At 49.1% G+C, this 13028-nt stretch overlaps 1 long non-coding RNA gene across 4 annotated transcripts in view; it reads left to right on the top strand.

The window, feature by feature from the left end:
* The first annotated feature begins 2136 nt into the window (after positions 1-2136).
* LOC143824154 (uncharacterized) overlaps positions 2137-13028 on the top strand; it is a 117812-nt gene continuing 106920 nt past the window's right edge. Inside the window, exons 1-2 of one of the 4 annotated variants that reach the window (XR_013226716.1) lie at positions 2137-2356; positions 12520-12622. This is a non-coding gene — a long non-coding RNA (uncharacterized LOC143824154). Of the gene's footprint in view, positions 3300-8697; positions 12418-12519; positions 12623-13028 lie in introns of those variants that run through there. The other 3 variants (XR_013226713.1, XR_013226715.1, XR_013226712.1) reach the window with 3 other exon arrangements.

Here is a 13028-nt window from a genome sequence, read left to right as displayed (position 1 = left end):
GAGCCACCTCTGGCTCTAGAGCCGTAGCCTGAAGGCTCCTGCTCCAGAAACTAGGCCGGCCACCCATTAATCCCCTCTTCTTGACATCTAGATTAAGGTGACCAGATTTTAACATTGGTAAAGCGGGACACCATTGACCAGGAGCAACAAAAAGTTTCATAGAATGCATAGAACACAAAAATAGTATTGTAATATATATTATATATAAACTAGTTTCAAAGCCCCTTTATAAAAAGGGGTTTTGAAAGGGGGGTCGCCTTGTGCGGCGGTCTGACGCTGCGCGAGGCGCTTCACGCCTCCCGCAGCGTCAGACCGGCAAGGAGGGAATCCCCAGCAGCCGCGCTTCGCGCGACTGCTGGGGGTTCCCTCGGGCGGCGGTCTGACGCTGCGCGAGGCGCTTCGCGCCTCCCGCAGTGTCAGACCGGCAAAGAGGGAATCCCCAGCAGCCGCGCTTTGCGCGACTGCTGGGGGTTCCCTCGGGCGGCGGTCTGACGCTGCGCGAGGCGCTTCGCGCCTCCCGCAGTGTCAGACCGGCAAAGAGGGAATCCCCAGCAGCCGCGCTTTGCGCGACTGCTGGGGGTTCCCTCGGGCGGCGGTCTGACGCTGCGCGAGGCGCTTCGCGCCTCCCGCAGCGTCAGACCGGCAAGGAGGGAATCCCCAGCAGCCGCGCTTCGCGCGACTGCTGGGGGTTCCCTTGGGCGGCGGTCTGACGCTGCGCGAGGCGCTTCGCGCCTCCCGCAGCATCAGACCGGGAGCAACTGCGAGCCGCGCTGCGCGCGGCTCGCAGTTGCTCAGCCTGGGAATCGGAGGGACCAATCGGCAGGCGCTTCGCGCCTGCCGATTGGTCCCTCCGATTGTCTGTCGTGAGGAAGGGTCCAACCCGGACCCTTCCTCATCACGGACAAAGCCCACCTCTAGGGGGCTTAACGAATTATATAGTCCGTGGCGCCCGTGGCGCCACGGGCTGTTTAAAGATATTGTAATATATATATAAATATATATATTTACTTTCAACATAAGTACAATTTGCCAGGTACCCCCAGATGTCCCTCCAAAAGTGGGACAATCTGGTCACCTTAATCTAGATGGAGCCACTTTAGGTGAATGAGACCGTACCGTCTGTCAGCGGCGCTGCAGCTTGCATGCACCGGCAGCTGAAGGCCTCCAACCTGCCCGCTTGTGCAGACATCAGGGCAACACAAAAGGAAATGCTGAGAGTGAAACCGAGCTACAGCAGCAGAGGAGGACGCCTCCTCCTGAGCAGGGAAATGGGCGCTCTGGCGATTCATCTGCAATGCAGATCCTATCAATTTTCCTGCTGTGACAGCAGCCGGCTAGATGCTGATTAAGGGGAATCTGGCGGCCTTGGAGAGAATGAGAGAGCGAGAGGGAGAAGGATAAACCAAGGAGAAGGGCTCAGCTGCAAGAGGGAAAGAGCAGGATTAGGGGAAGCAGGCCCGGCAAGAGGCAAAAGAATGGCCGCAGTGTGCCCGAAGAGAAACCATACAGTGTTTCTATGAAGACATTAGGAAGTTGTGTTAGTTTCTGCTAATCCATCACCTGTCAAGGGGCTGTTTCAGCAGGCCTGAGATTAAAGAAAGCAGCATTGTCTATTGTCTTGGTTGCTGGTCACTCTGGAGCTGTTCCCGCCTTGGAGCCTTGAAGTTAATCCCAGTTTAGTAGGGGGGCTGTCAAGAAAAACATTCCTTTTAACTGCTGCAGTTTTGTAAAAAGAGAGAGCGCAAAGGGGGGGGGGGAGGAATCATTCCAGGGATCAGCTCTCCTCTGAGTTATCTTCACTATCATGTTGCTCAGCCGTCTCCGCCAGCAGGCCTAATCTCTTCCCCATCATCGGCAGGGCAGCTAGGGCATGCGCTCTCCCCGTCCTCCGCTCGCACACAGGCCACCCCCAATGGGATCGTTTAAATTATGGACTGTGAAAAGGCTTCACATAACTTCCTGAGAGGTTAGGGGGGGTATGGCTCTGAAGTTCTGAAGGCAGGCAGCAAAAGGCTCCATTTAGCACAGAGGCAGACAGTTTGGAAATGTAAGCCATGTTCTGGCGCTGTGACCCATGGAGTTTTTCCTCTTTACCTTTATTATTTTAACCCAGGGCTTTTTCCTATTCAGGCAGCTGACATGCACGCCATCTTTGGCCCAAGGGAACAATACAGCCAACACTGACTCCTGTATGTCCTGGATCATTCAGGGAAGAAAAATGGCAGTTTCACCTTCCTAGTCAATATTTTTGTGACAATCAGATGGCAAAGCTGAACAAACGTCCTAAGCGAAGAGAATCGATGGAACTTACTCCTGTGGAATAGCCATCATTAGGCCCAGCTGCTATTTCTACTCGGTATTGCTGCAGACAAAGTTAAGGCCTTAAAGAAAATGTCTGACAATTGCTGCATGTGTTTTATGCTGTGAACCTCTTTTTATGCTGTGAACCTCAATTGCAATGCAGTGGGGGAAAAAAGCCTTTAATGTAAGGTGACCAGATTTCAACATTGATAAAGCGGGACACCATTGACCAGGGGGGGGGGGGTTCTTCATTAAAAATTTGGTCTATATGGAGCAACAAAAAGCTTCATAGAACGCAAAAATAGTATTGTAATATATATATTTTAAATTTCAACATAAGTACTATTTGCCAGGTGCCCCCAGATGTCCCTCCAAAAGTGGGACAATCTGGTCACCTCACTTTAATGGCATCCAAGACGTAAAATAGCATATAAAATTAATTTGATGACACAAATCTGTAAAACAAGAAAAATTGCAGATGACCACGGAACAGTAGGAACGAAGTCTCAAAACTAGTACTCAGCCAACGAGAGCCAATCAGCTCAAACTGCACTCTGCCAACTAGGGCCAATCAGCTCAAACTACTTTAGCCTGTGGGCCATAACTACAGATAAAAACCTGGCTCCCAGCTCAGTGGCCTCTAAACATTTATCAGCTAGTAGCAACTACCTTGCATTTGCAACATTAGGGGAAGGCAAAAGCGGGGAAATCAGATCATGACATTGACGGTTATGCACATTGCATCGCAAAATAATATGGCCAATTGAGTCCGGTTCTATACAACAATAACTGCAAGTTCTTTCTTTACAGGGAGTTCTCCTATACCTGCCTTCAACCACTGCAGAGGGAAATAAATTTAGTCAAGCTAACAGAAATGCTCTGTGAGATGATGGTAGTATTAGGTTGGAAAAATAAGGTGCCATAGAATTTGGGACACAGCATAGACCAAGAGATGCTGGAGAACATGATCCCCCTGCACCAGCATAAATTACCTGGAGGTCAGGATTATTCTTTGGATGGTTTGGAATATATGGTCCTCTCCAGAGTTGGCTATTTTATTTTAGAGGCTATGGCCTGAGACCATTTCTAAGTATAATGGTCAGATGGTAGAAGCGCAAGGAGGCTATTTAAAGGAGGACTAAAAAAATAGATGGATCCAATATTTAATGGATAAAGTCCAAGCACGAGATTCAATAGTATGGAGGCCCAGCTTAGCACATAAAGTAAAACAGGTTACAGAATTGGGTAAGCCTGAATTCGGCAGGATCTCTTACTGTATAAAAATCATATTTGAAGACATCATCATCAGTAAATCTGATAAAACCCAAACTGACTGCTCACACCCTACCTCATTGGCCCTCACTGGGGGTTTGCCACCAAAAGAAACAGAGCACTCAGCCAACAAGAGCCAATCAGCTCAAATTGCACTCTGCCAATGAGAGCCAATAAGTTCAAGCTGCACTCTGCCAGCTAGGGCCAATCAGCTCAAACTGTATGCGGATGACTTACTCTCTACCTGATTGCCCCTCCTCTGGAAATCCTCGCAAAGAAGAGTTGGTTCTTATATGCTGTTTTTCTCTACCCGAAGGAGTCTCAAAGCAGCTTACAATCACCTTCCCTTTCCTCTCCTGAACCTCAGTGGGGTCCAAGATCACAGAGTCTCCTCTCCTCAGGTACCCTTTTTGCCAGTGGAGCTGACATGTATAGTCTGCCCATGAATTTTTACTCACTTGGAGGTTAGTGACCCCTTGGATGGGAATATTCCTGGAGGTGTGGAGCTGGGGCCTCAAGATGGCACAGTGCCTCACAGTCTCCCTTCTGCAGCAGCCCTTTTCTCTTGCAGAGCTGATCTTTATACTCTGGAGATGAGCACTTTGAGATGACATGCATGTTTGTGTGCATGAAATTCCCCTGGTAGGACCTACATCAGGCCACAGATAAGCAACTGCCAGCCCAGTACTTTTCCCTGCCCTCTCTGCAGAGCCAGCTTGGTGTAGTGGTTAGGAGTGCAGACTTCTAATCTGGCGAGCCAGGTTTGATTCCCTGCTCCTCATCCTCATGCAGCCAGCTGGGTGGTCTTAGGCTCGCCACAGCACTGATAAAGCTGTTCTGACCGAGCAGTAATATCAGGGCTCTCTCAGCCTCACCCACCCCACAGGGTGTCTGTTGTGGGGAGAGGAAAGGGAAGGTGACTGTAAGCCACTTTGAGATTCCTTCTGGTAGAGAAAAGTGGCATATAAGAACCAACTCTTCTTCTTCAGTAATATCAGGGCTGTCTCAGCCTCACCCACCTCACAGGGTGTCTGTTGTGGGGAGAGGAAAGGGAAGGCGACTGTAAGCCACATTGAGACTCCTTCGGGTAGAGAAAAGTGGCATATAAGAACCAACTCTTCTTCTTCAGTAATATCAGGGCTCTCTCAGCCTCCCTCCCCTCACAAGATGTCTGTTGTGGGGAGAGGAAAGGGAAGGCGATTGTAAGCTGCTTTGAGTCTCTCTCAGGTAGAGAAAAGCGGCATATAAGAACCAACTCTTCTTCCTCCTCTTCTTCAACTAGGGGGTGGGGGGAGGCTTATACTCAAATGCACCTGTTTTCTCCATGGGAACTGCTGCCTGGAGACCAGTTGTAATTCCTCAAGATCTCCAGCTGGTCTCTCCATGAAGTTCAAAAACAAAAACCTGTTGATCCCACAAAGTAGAAGCTGAGAAACAAATTGATAATTGGCTGTCTATTTAGTCAAAACATATTTTGTTGCACAGCCAATTATTGATTCTGTAACTCGACTCCCCAGCTGGCTGCACGTGGAGGAGGCATCAGAGCCAGCTCTTGAGATCAGAGTCCGCCACTCTTTAACCACCACACCATGCTGTATCAAGTGGGAAGCAGGGGGGAGTGTGTCAAATCCATGATTTATCCTTTTGCCATGTGGCCGGCACCCACAAAGCAAAACCAAAACTAAAAAAGGAACACAACCCAAACTTAACCAGTAGGAACTCAGAAGTTGAGCTGTACAATAAAACAATGTAAAACTTGTTGATTATTTATTATAGTGCACAATTAAAAACTTCATTAAACTATACAGAACTAACTGCACATAAGACCAAACACGTTTCGACCCTACTGGGTCTTCCTCAGTGGTCAGAACTGTGATAATACACTCTCTATAAGATATCTATATTAAACTCTTTATAAAGTGTAGCTGAGTGGTTGAATGGGATCTATTATAAATACAATACAATGATGTAGCTTTTTTTTCTGACACACATGAGGCATACTCTCAGCACAGAATTATATAATAGCGAAGAGTGGCGACCCTAGTCATATATCATAGGTCTCCAAAAAGGATAAAATTTACATATATTGGTTGGAGCCATAATTTACAGATCCCATTCAACTACTCAGTTATACTTTACTAGAAATCAAGCCCGCTGCAGCCAAATGCAGCGGGCGCTAGACCACGGAGCTCCCGGCATTCGCGCGGAGCGCAGCTGCCGGAGCTCCGTGTGTCAGGGGGCTGACGGTGCGAGAGGCGCTTCGCGCCTCTTGGAGCATCAGCCCGCCGGGCAGGGAACCCCCGGCAGCTGCGCTCTGCGCGGCTGCGGGGGGGTTCCCTTTGCGGGCGGGCTGAAGCGGCGAGAGGCTAGGAACAAACTTCAGCAAACTCGCAACATTCAGAGAAGAGCCGTCTTCTTCTGCCTGCAGCGCCCGAGAGACCTCCGAGCAGGCCGGGTTGGTCTTCGGACCCCGCCCCCCGCAGGACACACCTTTTTAAAGAGCCTCGGCCCATAAGAAGTATGGCCTTAAAAAAAGAAGTCACTAACAGTCCATCAGTGCGTGTTGCACAAACTTGCAAACCTGACTTTACTTCTCTCTCCCCCTGAACAGGATTTTTTTTTCTTTTTTGGCACGTTGGATTGAAAACAGAAAATGAAAGCACAGCGTCCGCTGGGGGAGGAGGAGATAATTTGACACCGTCCTCCTCCTCCACCCCCCCCCACGGCGCCATGACCGCACGTCCCACCCCTCCCCCACCGCAAAGCGGCACTGCAACTTCAGCGCTTTAATAATATGGCCTGAGGTCGCCTCCTGCCCGGCTGGACGCCTCGCAGGCCCCAAGTGAGGAGAGCAAGCTTCTCGGGGTAGCCCCTCTCGGGAAGGTTTTGTTGTTGGTTGTTGGTTGGTTTGCAAAGGGGGGGGGCACAGACACGCACACACGCACACGGGGGAGGGGAGAATAAGCGAGAAGTGTTCCAACTTTTTAGTGCAATCCAGGAGGATCCCGGTGAAGCGCCGCTCCCTGCAGCTCAAGGTGACCACCAGGGCGTCGTTCACCACCTGCTCCACCAGCACCGGCAGCCAGGAGCCGACCTGCAGCTCTTTCCCCTCCGCCGCCGCCTCGTCTTCCTCCTCCTCCAGGAACTCAGTGGCGGCGGCCAGCCTGGCTGCAGCTGGAGTGCGGCTGCGGGATCCCAGGCGGCCTTGCTCGGGCCAGCTCCCCTCCCCCCGTCGCCGCTGAAGCTGCTGGGCTGGCTGCTGCTCCTCTCGGGAGAGGTACAGTGGGCGCGGCGATGACGTCATGGCTCCAGGCTCCCCCTCGGCGGGGCTCCGCGCGGCTGCGGGGGGTTCCCTTTGCGGGCGGGCTGAAGTGGCGAGAGATGCGAATCACCTCTCGCCGCGTCAGCCCGCCGGGCAGGGAGCCCCCGGCAGCCGCACTCTGCGCGGCTGCCAGGGGCTCCCTTGCCGGTGGCCTGACGCGTCGGAGGTGCTTTGCGCCTCCCGACGCGTCAGGCCGCCCTCAAGGAAGCAACTGCGAGCCGCGCTCCGCGCGGCTCGCAGTTGCTTCCTTCAGCAGCCTAGGAATCGGCCGGGCCAATCGGCAGGCGCTTTGCGCCTGCCGATTGGCCCGGCCGATGGTCTGTCAGGAGGAAGGGGCCAATTAGGCCCCTTCCTCATCACGGACAAAGCCCTCCGCCTGAGGGCTTAACGAATTATTTAGTCCGCGGCGCACGCGGCGCCGCGGGCGTGTTAAGGATAATGAGTTTAATATAAATATTTTATATAGAGTGTATGATCACAGTTCTGACCACTGATGAAGACCCAGTAGGGTCGAAACTGGGAGCTGTGATGTGTGTCTTCTACTGTTTAGAACTCAAAGAATTCTTCCCTTTCTTTCTGCCTCTTGTTGTGTTTTCACTCTGCCTGTAAACTAGTACATATTTTCTGAAGGTCTTTCTGCTATTAGGGCTATTGTTAATGACTGCTTCTTGCCAGCCTGTTACTTACAGAATGCAACTCCCTACATGCGGGGCTGGTTTATTTTCCCAGTTCTGCTAACACTCTGCTTATCAGTTTTGCCAATGCATTGATTACAGATGTGGACAGTATGCTCCCCCCTGCCTCAATTAGCTTGATAACTGCAATGTAATAATCTGTCTTGACTCTCTTGTTGCAAGGCGTTTGGGTGTTGTTTGATACATGCAAAGAAAGTGTCAAGATCTTTTTTTCTACCATAAGAGATTACAAAATTCTCTTGGCTATCTCTCTGCAATGAATTAGGGTGGGCAAAACTCTAGAGTTGTTGTGTGGGCAGTAGAGAGCTGGGCTAATTGTGTATGTATCATTTTTCAATGCAGTCAGTTTGCCAACCCTTTTAAATCGTCCTTAAAAAAATGTTTTTAAAACATTCCCATTTATGCATGAGCTGTGATACTGCGTTGCCCCCCCCCCTGCGATTATGCACATTAAAAAGTTCTTATGGTAACTCTGGGAGGGGGACGAGAGTTTGAGGAGGGAAACGTCATTCACATTCCAATTAGCGTTGTCTGCAATTAGCATTTCAATTGTAGGTAGTATTTTTAAGATACAGAACCTTGGCCTGAGGAAATCAAGCTATGAAGGACTAATTTCTGGGGAAATTGCTCTAAATAGGCTACCAGAAAGCCACACAGAGTTAAGGCAAAGACCCTTCCTTCCTAGGAAAAAGCCACGTGGAACACCCAGGCAGTCCTCAAGCTAGTATGGGCAGTGGGAGACTGAATCAAATTGCATGTTCACCTGATTGCTGATACTGAGGAAGTAGAAATCAGCAGCAGGCACCTCGAGCTGCCCCCTTCCTCATGGTCACTGATGAGAGGTAGTGCTTTGCAGTCTCAGGAGCATTCCCGGATACCACAGGGTAATTTCTACTAATTTACATAGCAATGATGTTGGCTGGGTTGCCGGGGCAAATGTCATGTTCACATGATCACTGACAGGCAGAGTATCAGCAGCAAATGCACGAGCTCCCATTGGTAGATGAGGGACTGCGAGCAGAAAGGGGAGGAGACCAAAAACATGCTATTTATGCATCAAATAAAGTCTGTTTTCAGTGCCGTAACACAATAAAAGTCACTGTAAAGCTAGTTTCAGAAGCCTTGCTGATAAAACGCTGCCGGAACTGTGGCCAGCTCTGTAATTGGACCAATTCAAAAACGAAAATAACACAATGGGCTTCACATCATGAAAATGGTGCCACGTTAAGAATTGAAAAATAAGACATTGTTTTTAGCAGTCTTTTTTGTGGGTTTTCCGTGATGCATAATATACCCTGGTTTGTGTTTGTCCTGAGTGGAACTTCTAATTTAGTGATGGAGTAGCTTGGTGGGCTCTCAACTTTAAGGCCGGTTATCTTGTTTTCTTTAACCCGGAATGAAAAGAGTGGTGATTATTTCTAAGGATTACACAGGGTTATTTCTAAAGGTTCAGGGTTGCATAGGTCTTCATCCCATGACTCTGGAATCAAATGCGTTTCAATATACAAAATCTTTACATTAAAGTATATTGGAGATGAAAGTGCAATGCAAAGGCAAGGATATTTACAGTACTAATGGTCTTAGAGATGCATTGAACAGTTGCCAGTAATCAAAATGCAAACCAAGTGCAGATTTATGCTAGAGTACTAAATCAATCATGCAGGTTGCTCCTGTGCATATTTATTACCTATTGACAGACCTTATGCATGCCACTTCCTTAAAAGACCTGCAACAGCAACAGACCCAGGACTGGCTTATCCATGTAGCACATGCTGCAGGCCCCACACTTCCAGGCACCCTGCAGTGTGCCTCCCCTACCCTCCAGAACAGGGCTGTAGGCTCTCTCCTTCTGCCTTTACCCTCTTTAAGGACACTTAAGAGTGACACCCCTTTGAAATATGGGAGCCCCCTCTACCCTAATCTGGCTGCTCCCACAACAATTGTGCTCCAGTAGGGCCCCACAAATCCTTACACTAGCTCTGGTGCTATGGGCCCTGCAAATCCTTAAACCACTCCTGTACAGACTCCTGAATTTGTAGAAAAATTACTCTTCTCTGTAATTGGACCCATTCTCTATTCTCTACATAGGACAATTGAGGCAAACTCTATGCCAAAGGATAAATGGACACGAATCTGATAGCAGGAACCACAAGACTGATAAACATGTGGGAGAACACTTCAACCTTCCAAGCCATTCAATAGATGACCTCAAAGTAGCCATGTTATTACAAAGGAACTTCAAGAACGGAATGGAAAGGGAAATAGCTGAAATGCAAGTTATTACAGTACTCAGAACAATGGAATCCCCAGGACTCAACACGGACGTTGGTTTCTTAACTCACTATATATGCTAACCTATACTCTTAACAATCCCCCAGAATGGGACCCCCCAGAAACCTATACTCTTAACAATCCCCCAGAAATGTCCTCTGTATTCTAATTCATCTCTTAATTGGAATAATTGATTTGAACAAGTAGATTGTACACAACTGTGACTAGTATAGTGCAATGTAGTTTGGGATACTGTATATATGCTTTTCTCGGGTCTGTGAACAGAAGTAGCCAAATTTATTTATTTATTATTTTAAAATTCATCTAGTGAGGGCCCTAATCCTATGAAGAACTATATGGGCTGTGATCTGCCTCAGTAGTCAGAATACAGGCCACTAGCCTGGTGCTTTGTTGTCACCTTGTGGTCTGCTGACTCCACTGTTGCTACTAGGTGAGGGAGAACCTGGCCAACTGTTGGTCCAGAGTCTTACCCTGTGAAGACAGGAGCTCGCTGCTCTTAGATTTGATAGGCATCAAGGGCAAGTCCTTCTCCCAAGGCCCTGATTCTGTATGGAGTCCAGTTGTGCCAGGTGTATCACAGTCCCCTTGTCTTTTTCTGTAGTGGTCTGTGGCTTGTTCTGGTCATCCTCAGACCAGTAGTCAGCTCCTGCATCCAAGTCTTGCCCACAAGGGATCCAGGCCCCTATTGTGCATGTGTGTGCCCAGAGTCAACTTATAGATTCTTCCAGTGGAAAGGATAGGATAAAAATGCAGTTCCTCAGTTTCTTTCTCTCATGTATTTTTATACCTTCCATTTCTTTCTCTTTGTAAAAGGCTTCTAGCCAGGGTCAGATGGGTTTTTTTCAATCCCAGGTTCCTTTTGAGTGAGAGCATGGCTCAGTGGTAGACCATTGGCCTTTGCATGCAGAACGTTCCAAGTTCAGTACCAGTATCTCCAATTAAAATGTGGGGGAGTGGGTGATTTGAAAGGCCCTTGTCTGAGAACCTGGATAGCCACAACCAGTCAGAGCAGACAACACTGACCTTGATTGACCAATGGTCTGACTCGCTATAACAGGGATGGCCAATCTCTAGGTGCTTGTGGATTACAGTTCCCATGAGCCCCTGATAGCATAACCTGGCTCATGGGAACTGTAGTCCATGGACATCTGGAGAGCCACAGTTGCATTATAAGGCGATTACACATTCAGCCTGCCTCCCTGTGATCATGGAAGCAGTACTGTTGCCAATAGTGAAGTGTAGTATGATTACAGGCATATGGTTAAAAGGCTACAACATTAGGATATGGGAGTTTGGGAGTTTGTAAGAGAATATGTACTGGGAACTGGGATCCAAAATTTGTCTTGTATTTATACATTCACAATATTGTAAACTAGGAACAAAGCCTGTTGCACCCAGAAATGCAGTGGGCGCTAGCACATACACCTGCACTGTGACCTTCCTGGGTTCTGGCCCTACTCCTTGCCCAATCTTGAGATCCGGTGTGGTGAAGTGGTTAAAGTGTAGCAGACTCTAATCTCAAGAGGTGAGTTTGATTCCTGATTTCACATCCATATGCAGCCAGCTGGGTTGCCAAATTCCAGGTGGGGGCCTGGAAACCTTCAGGAAGATGAAGGAGAGAAAGACAGGATGAAAAAAAAGGGGGAAAGAGAGGGGAGGGGAGGAAGGCATCAGTTCTCCTGAAGAAAACAGCTGATTTGGAGGGGCAGTGGTCCTCCTACCCCCACTCCCATATAACAGTGTCTATATTGGTCATCGCTGTCCCCACCTCCCCCTCCCACACATCTTCCAAAGACCAGGCCAGAAAGGCTGTGGAGGGGGACAACTACCACTTTCCTTCCCTCATTTCCCAAAGGCTGGGCCAGGCAAAGAAGTCTGCAGGGGAGCTACCTCCTTCCTGTCCCTTTCTCCACATCTCCCAAGGGCCAGGCTGGGTGGGGAAGGCTGCTAGATCCCCCCAGCCCCTCTGAGGAGATGAATGGTTGGGGAAAGCAAAGAACACTCTAATGGCCAGCTGCAGGGTCGGGGGAGGTGTTGTGAGCCCAGGTCCTGTTAGGGAGGATGCCTCAGAGGAAAAGTCTTGCCAGGAGCTCCCAGCTTCACCTGAGCCTCAGCTGGATGAGAGCTTAGCCCAGTCAGAGGTTCAACAGGCAGAGAACTTTGACCAGCAGGAGAGAATGGAGCTGCAGAAAATGGGCTTAGATTCCAAAGTTGCTGCAGGAGTTCCTCATTCTTCTGGCCAGCCTCCAGCTGCAGCTCCCTGTCTTGCCAGCCCACCTGGCTCAACAGAGCTAATTAAGCAATACCAGCTATGTGCTGGAAGAGCTCCAGTCTAAAAGGCACCACACCATGTTGGCAAGACAGTTACTGACTGCAGAAGACTGTAAGTCATCATAGAGTGAGGGATGAGATCCTGCTGACAACCTATATTAACTTGAGGCTGGGAGGCCTGGGTTGTGGACCTTGCTCCTGTGACCTGCTCCTTCTGCTGATGCCTTTGAACTACCTGAAGGAACCCTTGACTCACTGGATTGAGTTAAGACATTCATTGCATTCTGTCTGTCCCTTGGCATTCTGTTTTTAAAATACTGATTATCTCTGCCTGCCTTGTAGCTCATCAGTGCTTCCTTCCAACAGAGAGATGAAGCCTCAGACCGACATCTTCCTTGTCTGGGGGCGATGGAGGATGGGAAGAGGCTAAGAATGGAGCAACTTACCAGCAGCAGGGCCTTTCAGAGAGGTCAGCACCTCTTCTATCAAGCATGCAACAGGAAGAGGAAGAAGATGACAGATAAGCCCCATGATTGGCCCTCATTGGAAGAGTGCTCTCTCTATTCGCAGTATGCCCCAGGAAGGGCCAATCATATAGGGACTGAGTTGTCTGTTTGCAATTTGAACTGATTGGCCCTCATTGACAGAGTGAAATTTGCAGTTGTTGGCCTTCATTGGCAGAGTGCAGTTTGAACTGATTGGCCTGCATTGACAGAGTGTTCTTTCCATATTGGTTGCACACTCTCAGGGAGGGCCAGTCATGTAGGGACTGAGTTGTCTGCATGCAATTTGAACTGATTGGCCCTCAATGACAGAGTGAAATTTGCACTGGTTGGCCTTCATTGGCAGAGTGCAGTTTAAACTCATTGGTCCTC

Source organism: Paroedura picta, chromosome 1 (genome assembly GCF_049243985.1).
Source record: "Paroedura picta isolate Pp20150507F chromosome 1, Ppicta_v3.0, whole genome shotgun sequence".
Taxonomy (NCBI): Eukaryota; Metazoa; Chordata; class Lepidosauria; order Squamata; family Gekkonidae; genus Paroedura; species Paroedura picta.
The sequence above is the reverse complement of the archived record's forward strand: the minus strand, read 5'-3'. Positions and strand labels throughout refer to the sequence as shown.